The sequence below is a fragment of the Ylistrum balloti genome, unplaced genomic scaffold (genome assembly GCF_031769215.1).
Source record: "Ylistrum balloti isolate Yb309-2 unplaced genomic scaffold, AGI_CSIRO_Ybal_v1 Utg369802, whole genome shotgun sequence".
NCBI classification, from domain to species: Eukaryota; Metazoa; Mollusca; class Bivalvia; order Pectinida; family Pectinidae; genus Ylistrum; species Ylistrum balloti.
This window is the reverse complement of record NW_026781979.1, coordinates 402972-414207: the sequence shown is the minus strand read 5'-3', so window position 1 is coordinate 414207 and position 11236 is coordinate 402972.

The window sequence follows — 11236 nt, the reverse complement described above, 5'->3', positions numbered from 1 at the left end:
TATCTTTTCTAGCCCCTCCTTCGTATAAACCCCCGATACGGTGACCAATGAACAAGTACCAAATATACATGTAAGAAGACACCTACTCCCACCGTATTCTTGACTTAACAAAGATAAGAACGATTGTAGCTTAGAGGTTATCTGATTCATCAAAAATCTGAGTTGCTGAGATTTGTCTTTTTCGGTGCTGAGGTGTAGGTGACACTTTATGTTACGTAAATATATACGGTAATTTTAGTTACTGTAATCAGTCGCTAGAACGGTCAGCCTCTCATTAACATTACAAGAACGTATGTATTCCCCTTTGTGACTGTGTCCTGTGGTTCCGCGGAGTCGTTCGATCTGTCGTATATATCACAGACAGATAACATTATCTATATATAGAGATATCAAATCAAATCGGTCATGACAAACTCGAATGTTCTATATATTATAATTGGTGATGTCATATTTCAAATGTCTTTTCAATAACTTAAGGGACAGCCAGATTCTATCAAATTTTTCAACAGGAAACAAAAATTACATTTCAAAGACAGAAACTGAACTGAAATATTATCTGTTCTGCCTCGACAGCTCCTCTTCTAAATCAAAGCGCACTTGTTCAAAGAGTTGTACAACTGTATTTCTATTATCTAGATTTAATTTTCATTCCTCCGTTTGGACATATTATATTCACATAGAAGGCTGTGCCTGGAAAATATTTATTTGCAGAAACATCTTCGACGAATATTACGGTAAAGATATATCACGACATGTTAAATGATACATTTTCCGGATCCGCCTTTTTACATCTACTGTCGTTATACTCTCTGGGGTTTTGGAAATATATCGTACGAATAATAATACACAGTGTTTAAGTGAAATTAAATTTATCATTCTTTCGTGTCGAATACACAAAGCATTATTTGTTATTGTTACGCACGTTTTGTATATCATAAATGGCATAGCATTGGAAAATACAACCACACACGAGTGCACGGAAAGATATCAGATAAAAGAATATTTGTTGTGCAAAGGCATCATAATTTGAACCCTTTCATGCATGTAACTATTTTAGTCAAGATATACTTAGAAGTGTGTAATATCACTGATAAGGTTTTGTGTCACTTTATCCATTATGATATAATTGTTGTCTACGTTTAGTTATTTTAGTGTGTGTTATCACAGTAAATGTATTCAGTGAAATCTATTACATGCTTGAATTAACCGATAATCATTGTAAACTTTTTAATGCTAGATCTTATTATGATATTAGACTAGTATGACGCAAGAAAAAAAAAACACGTGGTAAAGTTACGCATTGTCATCCAAATATCATATATGAAAACAAATTGAAAGCAATATGTTACACTAAATATGAATTAAATGACGACCCGTAGGGAGCGCAACACTATCAATAAAGCTCGGTTAAAAATCGGGCTCATAAATCATTAATCCCACGAGTCTGCTTTAATTTTCAAATATAAATCTGTCTGAGTTTAAATACTTCAAATGTCACTGACATGTAACTTGGTAATGTCTTCACACATCCCAGACCTCAGAAAGTAAATATCCTGATCACTCGTAAACCAACTTGTATCTTATGATAAACGACCGTTGGAACTCCATTGGATTTATACAAGATATCCCGGTTTCCAAATCGATATATACAGGGATATCATAGGCTTTCCCCCAGCCATTTAAGGAGAGCAATAGATCAGATTTAAGAATAGTATTTATAGGCTTAACATACTAACTTATTCATGAATTGATTTCTTGAATGCATGTTTTCGAGGGGAATGAAGTCAAAATATTAATTTTTGTTTGTTTTCCTTCATTTTGTGAACCAATTTAAAACAAGTGATTTGGATCTAAAATGACTTCAAGAACATTTTTGTGGTAATTAGAAATAGAGTCGATTGACTTTATTAACGACACAACTGACTAGTTTTTGGAGAAAAATGCTTGTGAATAACTTCCGAAACGGAGATATTGAACTACAATAATAGATAAACCACTTGATGCCCCTTTTTGCCATATAGAGTAAAGTAAAACGCTCTTTTGTAATTACCAAACGGACAATAGAGACTCTGCAAAGGAAGTCGCTGTACGAATATCGGTAATACTTGGACAGGATGATAGATTAGCAGTGTATCACATGAGAAGGAGCTGTCAAAAGCAAAAGAGAGTATTGACATTTCAACAAAACTACTTTCAAATTCAAGATTGGCAAAATGAGCAAAAATTTAAATATGCATAAAGGACAGCTTTACACTGAGACCCTTGAAGGGTGAAGATGACAAGTGTTCCGGAAGGATAAGCGTTTCTGTCGGCACCATTGTTGGCACATGTAAATAAAATAGAAAATACCAACATGTCAACATGATAATAACTCCAAAATTTAGGACAAAATATTAACAAAAGAAAGATTTACGCGGAGACTCCTGAAGATATACAAGGAGAGTAAGACCGGGTGCTCCGGAAGAGTAACCATTTTCTGCTTCATCAAGGACATCCGCAATGTAAACTTTGGTAAATCCAAGTAAGTAATGTCACTTTCTCAAATAAGAACATGGTAAAAAAGAACGGAAACAACAGGCAAACTAACGAGCACCAAACACGTTCAGTTTCATATTGCACAAAGAAAAAGAATTTCTAAATGAGATCACTATGACGACCTTTACCTTTATTTCATCATTCTGCATCTTTTGAAGCCATGTGTTATTGAATTATTTTCCCTATTTTTGTATACAATATGAATCTGATAATAACGTCAAGTACACGTCTTCATATGTTTGCGGGGCAACTCCTATCTATTCGTAAATCATAACTGCTCTAAACTGGTTACCTTTTATTTAACCATGTTATACTTAACGAGAAACAAAGAATTATTTGTGATTATGAACATAAGACGCACCGGATCACACTGAATTGCACTGATCTGTCAAGCGTACATGGATTTTCACAGATAGATATAGAAAACAAATACATAAAAAAAGAAATTCACGAAATTACTCGGCTGTACTGTATCACAACAGGAAATATAATATCCTCACTCAGGTGATGATGGTGGCCATCAATATTTCCCTGTAGGTTTCCTTCAATCTTTTTTTCTCGAAACCTGGTATGGTAAGTTAATCCATCAGCTACCGACAATCGTATACCGTGATATTGTAACAAAGAATCGAATTGATTGCGATATGTGTGATGATCCTTATGAAATTTGAGAGCTGCTCATCCTAACGTGATAAAACGCTAAAACCGTTTTATATTAGTTTTCTTATCAAAGCATTTTGTTGAAATATTTATTTAACATTTTTTCTCGACATGACCAACAAAACTTAATTATCAGAAAATATAAACTTTACAGTACATTGTAGGTTGTGACTCCTTGTACCAGTAAATTGTGTTTGATAAGTACCTATAGGCAAGCTTGTCTCGTGTAAACAATAAATAACATTGTAGGTTGTGACTCCTTGTACCAGTAAATTGTGTTTGATAAGTACCTATAGGCAAGCTTGTCTCGTGTAAACAATAAATAACATTGTAGGTTGTGACTCCTTGTACCAGTAAATTGTGTTTGATAAGTACCTATAGGCAAGCTTGTCTCGTGCAAAAACAATAAATAACATTGTAGGTTGTGACTCCTTGTACCAGTAAATTGTGTTTGATAAGTACCTATAGGCAAGCTTGTCTCGTGTAAACAATAAATAACATTGTAGGTTGTGACTCCTTGTACCAGTAAATTGTGTTTGATAAGTACCTATAGGCAAGCTTGTCTCGTGCAAAAACAATAAATAACACTGTAGGTTGTGACTCCTTGTACCAGTAAATTGTGTTTGATAAGTACCTATAGGCAAGCTTGTCTCGTGTAAACCATGAATAACATTGTAGGTTGTGACTCCTTGTACCAGTGAATTGTGTTTGATAAGTACATATAGACAAGCTTGTCTCGTGTAAGCTATAAATAACATTGTAGGTTGTGACTCCTTGTACCAGTAAATTGTGATTGATAAGTACCTTAGGTAAGCTTGTCTCGTGTAAACCATAAATAACATTGCTGGTTGTGACTCCTTGTACCAGTAATATTTGGTTGATTAGTACATATAGACATGACAGTCTCAAGTAAACTATTAAAACCTTGTAGCATGGCGTATTAATTTAGTCTGCTAAATTCTACTCACTCTAAACAATCTTTATATCTTGACAAAGAACGTTCGTAACGCTTTCAGACTGAAGTTTTTATTCGTGGCGCAAAAATGAATGAAAGCTACAGAAACCCATACTGGCATTTCCCTTGAACCTGGTACTTCACGATCAATAAACTGAAACACATCACGGATGATAAAAATTCTTTGTTGAAGTGATGACCTAAATAATGACTCGACATTCGAAAATTGCATTTTATGACGGTATGTAAGTTAGATGTGACAAACAAACATTCCTAAAAGGGAGTTCCATATTTTGACGGGATGACCAGCTGGACTTTTTGAGGAATTTACTGTGCAGGTTAATTAATCTTTTTATTACATTGAGGTTGCTATCTCTTGTAAGTTTGATATCAATACTATATTCATCCATTTGGTCTGGAGGTAGATTTGTTTGGATTTTAATGAAATTTCTTGGAATTTGGATAAACAATATACAAGTGCGTGTACAGTCAACATCTTATATTACACTGTATTTGCGGTAAGTAATGCATTGATATAATAAGTATCGATTAGCTAAGAACATTAACATAACAAATAGGGTGTGAATAAAAAAAACAGACTATTTCACTATTCGGTATTAATTTTCATTTCTAGAGAACAAACAGTTATTTGATCCGTTATTTGCTTTGCAAAAGACGCTTACTTTTCCGTAGTATCTGGCCTTATTCTCCTTGTACTTTTGCAAAAGTCTCCTTGTAAAATTTCTTTAGTTTTTATATTTTGTCCTAATTGTACTGAATTTAAGTGTCGATTATGATTATGTTGATATTTTCTTGTGAATTTCCTATGAAGTGAAGAAGAAATTTTTCTAATAGAAATAAATTACAAGCCTGTCAAATGAAAAACAACTGTTAACAATATTATGTAAATGAAATCTTTAGTAATGGAAACATAATGAGTTTACTCATTGCTGAAATTAAATCTTATATTATGATGGAGTTATTTTATAATTATCACATACTTCCAATCATTTTATATATTTTAACTTTACCTTTTAAAATATTGATAAGTAACTCATCTATGGTTCCTATCATTTGATGAAATTTCCCAAGCAAACTATTCAAATTTGCTTAAATATGTATTTGGTAAATTTCTAACACTAAATTTATATATCAGTCAAGCAGTCAGCATTCTTGAAAATGATACAGGATTGTTTTCCGTCCTACCAATGCTACCATACATCCCCAGCCAGCAAAATCGACTAAATGTGGTCCCATTAACTGTAATCCGTACATAAATACCTGTGGCTGAGATTCTGAGTTCTTCCATTATTTATTGTCGTTTTTACCCAATCCTGTGCCGACTTCGTCATCTATAATGGCTATATCCGTAAGCCAATGACACGGGGCCAAACACAAGATGTTCCTATAGAAATATATATTGGTCTCCTGGGCATGATAAAGTACGCGCTATATAGAAAATGATGACACTTTCCGTGATAAAGAAAACACTAGCAGTCACAAACTTCAATGTTTATGCCGTGGTTTCTTGCCCAGCAATGTCTGTAGACATAATTTGGAAAGAGATAATATAAAGAAGTGTGACTCAGGTATTCTTAGTAGTGTGTTTACACGTCCCTACTGGACGTATAGGTCTTTTTTCTGCATTAGATGGTATTTTGGGAACTTTAAATCACACATCTCTTGCAGAAGTCTCCGTTCATAATCTTCATCTTGGCACTATCCATTAACTTTCTAAGATCTAGCACAGAAGACCAAGGGTCGATAAAGAAGTTTCCTCCGCATGTTTTCGCGGACTAACTATATAGAAATAAAGATATGAATTTTAAATGTAATTATATAGGTTGAATAACTAGTTCCCTCATTGAAGGTTACATGTTCACAACCCCTGAAGGTTAGGGAGTAAGAATTGAGAGTACATAAAGAGGCAACTAATGTGTAAACCACATGCAGAATTTTGCTTCATCTTCGTTTTTTCAATTTACAAATATAATTTATGAAACTTCTATTGACCTTCCTCATATTAGATCTGATGATAGACAAAGAGATTTAGATATGAAACAAGTCTTAAACTCGTATCATGCATCTTTTAAAAAAAGTCTTAATAAAAGTGTACTAAGCTACATTTATTTTGAAGGTATGCTTATTTTTGCCATCAACATACATCAGAGATGGTATAATTGATGAAAACAGTATGTTTTTTCCAAAATAAAGATATCGGATTACTCTGTTGTTATTGTGGAGTAAACAAGGTTACGGTGGTATTGTAACCCAATATTATCGTTGTCGATGTAACTTTGTCATCAACTTTGCAAATTCTCTTTAATTAAGATCAGATTTGTTACAGTAACTTTTTATTGTGTCCTGCCTATTACCTTACCGCTACGATATGTGCAAATGTATCTTTGACATGCAACATACGCATATAAGACAGGCCTTCACTTTGAAAAGTATTATTTCAAATTCAGCAAATTGACGATTTGGTACATTTCTAGAAATTTTTTCCGCATGTATTTTTTGTGTGAGCAAAAAAACATGTACATTGAATAAGAAACATCAAGAAAATACCAACATGGCTACATAATCATAATTCAAACTCAAATTCCATAAAACTATGACAAAATACTTGCTGCTTCCATCGCATGATCGTAAAGGGTGACTAAACTTGGGATCTTCAACGCTCTCTTTTTTTTGATAATATTTTTTCCTAAAATCTCCCTGGCCTTCAGTAGAGCGTTTGCCACAGTGAGTAAGGCTTTTGGTTCCCTGGCCGAGACATACAAGAGTCTTTGAGAATGATAATAACTACTCTTTGTTCAGCATTTTGGCAGTTTAATTATTGGTTTTCACGTGGTTAGTATATTGTGACCTGGTAGGGATTCTGCTGGGGATCTTCTGTAGTATATTTCAGTAGGGTAACACTATGAAATCAGCTCCAAGTTCCAATTGTCCAGAGGATGTTTACACAAACATATCGGAGCCATAGTCACACTAACATATAAACATTAACTCACCTCTTATAAACTTCTCTAAATGACTTCCGATATCGAAAGGAAGTTATGAACAGAAAAAGAAAAAAGAAAACCAAACCAAACACAAAAGAAATTGAATATAATATAGAAGTCCAGTTGAATGAAAACGTAGAACAAAATATATCATATTATGTGATTTACTGCAATTTATGCAACATGCGTCAAAATACATGTACGGACGTTTCCTGGATGTTTGTGTAAGGAAACAATGGTTGGTCATTACTTTCTGCGCAATGTATTATTCAAACGTTTTGACGGAAGTTGTATACTGCTTTCCGTGTATATTGGCTATGTTTGCTGATTTTCCTTCGTTTTGATATAAAATTTAAAAAATCAAATTTCAATTTAAACAGAAAATGTATAACGCAAGGACACAACAAAGTGGTGTAATAGTAAATTTACACAATTACAATTGTGAAGGATATGTGTATCGTTTTATCAAGTAACAGGTGTGTATGTATTTTGATACTGTTATCGCTGTTAACGTTGTCGTTTTATCATGCAAACAGATACTAAAACTTCATATAATAAAATAAATAACAATGTAAATAGACATTATTTATTGTTTACTTCAAACCTGCGCCACACAAACGTAAAAAGGAAATGTATAAGGTTAGTGAGAAATTTTGTTGTAGATTTGATATTTAATGCGTGTTACTAAATCATTTGAAATCGAATACCTCTTTGGATCAAATTGTTTTGTTGCGTTTTAGTAATATAAAATGTTTCGAATGAAATTCATGTCATCATAGAAGCTGTTCATTTCTTATTTTAACTTTTTGCAGAAACAAATTATTCGCATTCTAATGCATATTTAATTGCTTACTAGCACCAATGACTATTTAATGACGCATTGGCAGCATTAAAATACAAACCCATTTCAGAACATATCGCCAAAGCTCAAAGGCTCACAATGAAAGATGACACATTCCAATGGAAAGGTTTTTGAATTTATGACAAGGTTTAAAAAGACATTTTATGCAAAAATTGATATGAGAACTTTGAAGGAACAAAGGCCATCTCAATTCAAATGTGCTGAGATTAAATTCTCAGATACTGTTTATATTTACGTCCAGTTCAGAAATCGCTTTGATATAAACAAGTAGAACTGAAAAAAAAACCCAAAAAATACAAAAACAGAAAACAAAAAATAAAAAATAAACAAACAAACTAAACGTCGATCTAGATTTATTATATTGTTAAAACATTTTGTAGATGTCTTTACTACAAATGCAAAAACACTAAAGATTCAAAAACATTCGATATTACTGTATTTCTTGTTGGCATGACTACATTATGTACAAAGTAAACACCATAGATATGTTTTTTTAATATATAATGCATGCCATATGATCAATGTCATTGACTAAAATGAATAATTTTTTATGAAACACATATAAATTAAATGGTTGATGGAAGATATGCCAAAGAGCAAGTATATACAGGCAGTAAAAGTTTACAAAAATGAATAGTTAGTGAGGATTCTTCTGATAAAAACAAAGACGATTGTTCAGGGTCAAGGTCATGTAAAGATACATCAATCACCAAATACATATACGACTGGAATCTATTTCAATCTACTCCCTAGCTTGCAGCAATATAATAGTATGTTTCCCTATGTAGGTTGTTTATCCAGGATCAGGCAAGTAAACAAATGAATCAGACCTTCCGTTTCCAAAGGTCACATTAGCCGAAGGAATAGATCAGGTAATACGGAGGAAAGTACCACCTGTTTTAAATTAAAACAAAGCACATATATATATATCACGAGTTAGAGTGCTGTTATACATTACAAAGCACAAGAGCAAGTCACCACAACAGTTGAATTTTTTAAAAGCTGATGTTATTCGTATTTAAAAATGTTTTATTTATTTCTGTACATTTCTACTTACCTCCAGAACCGTTAAATTGTGCCGACATTACAATCAACTTTAGCTGTTGACTGTAGTTTCATTTTCTTAAACATTTTCACCGTAGACAACGGTAATCTCAACTTATGTTATCTTTAAACATTGATCTATTCAGAATGAATGGCGGAGACAATGTGAGCTGACTGCCAGTGTTTGTAAATAATTACATAGCTGCATTCGGTTACAAGCTAATCTTTCAATCGTTTGAAACTTAGAATAAGATATATCCAATAAATCAAATAATGAAAGTAATATTTATTTATAATTAAAACATTCTGGAAAAAAAGACTTGTCTATCCAGCAGTGTTTTGTGTTCATGAGATGTTCAGGCAACATGATAGGTAAGTTGAAAAATCAATGACGAGATACACTATGAAGAAACATTGAATAAAAAAATCATCATAATCTTTACCAGAAACATTGGTGATAAGGTATGAGTCAAACAGTCCTGTACAGAAATTCTTATTTGAAGTAAATTCGATAAAACGCCTAAAGGATAATATTCTAAAGAGTTCCCCATGATATCACTAACCTTCATATCATTGGTGATAGCGGGAGGACGATAATCCACTTCATACTACTTCAGGTTCCCGGCCGAGGATGTCTGACAAGTGTTGTGTATGTAGGACAGGGTGTTTGTCAGTTCACGGGGGTATTTCACAGGCACTATTTATTTAAAGGTCAACAACTTCCTTCAGCATTGACAAGAACGATATTGTTGTAATGGTGTTAAATGGCACATCAAATAGTCTGAAATCTGCATTACGATGTAACTAAAACATAAGGTCAAGTTATGTTATCATAAGATTGCTATGTAGTGTCTGCATAACGATGTGACTACCATGCACCATTATATAGCCAAAGTTATAAATACCTGACGTCTATAGTAATATTTACCATAGAAAAGACATGGAATAGGAAACAACAGCGATTACACAACGGAAGTGAAAGCATTAAATTAAACAACTAAAGGAAAGGCAAAACAAAAGAAAGCAAACCGGAAGTCAGCCATATTACACAACTTATGTTAAAACGCAACAGGTAGCGAGCAGATCACAACCAAAAACAAATATGATAAAGAGGGCATATAAGGTTGTCATAGTGATCTCATTGACAGAAATATTCCATTTCTTTGTGAGATGTGAAGCTGGACGTATTGGTGCTCGTTACTTTGCCTCTGGTTCCGTTGTCGTATACTTTGTTCTCATTTGAGAACGTGACATTACCTACTTGGATTAACCGATATTCTGGAACACTTGGTCTTATTCTCCTAGTTTTTTCATGAGTCTCCATACCCATATGAATCTTCTCATTGTTCTTTGCCTTCGTTAAAGTTGAGTTTGATGATGATATTGTTGACGCGCTGATATTTCCTTGTTGTTTTTGAAACCTAGTAGGCGACTAAGGAAATCTAAGACTTAACAGAAATGCAAATTCATAATGGGGGAATGCAGCAACTTCATAACGTTATTTTCATACATTTGATAATAGTGCATAAGTATGTTCTGACCTATGCCGGTATTCGAGTGAATAAAAAATTGACAAAGAAATGAAATCTAGAAAATTCGTCACTACGTGTTTCTTGACCTATTATCTGTCGTCACATTTTTGTTTTGTTATAACTGCAAAAGGTAGAAACAATGTACTGATAGAGAAAATACATTAAGGCGATGTTGAGAGGTCTACAGGTAAAGGTTTGAGATGCCATATCTTTATCATATTGTTATTGGATAGTTTAGTATGTTAAGCTCTGTCTTGATCGTTGTCATATGAAAAAGATGTTAATATGGCTGTTTATCGCAAAGTTAATACTATTAGCATCGTAAAATGCATTCTGATTGAATACATGCTTATGATAGTATCATTCATCAGGATTTTGCATCAGACAGGATCGATATATTCTTTATTTAGCACTGCAGATGGCAAACAGAGCATAGGTTACATAAATAACATTCCGTTAGGTTTTGATGTTCACATTCATAGTCGTATAGAATTTATATACGTTTTCGGTGAGTAGCAAACATGTGTTTGTTATGTTATTTGCTATTTTAAAAGGAGTTTACATGAGTTTCCATTCATAACATGTGATTGGACTGATATACATTAAAACTTATTCCATCACAAGGCACATGCCGATATGGAGT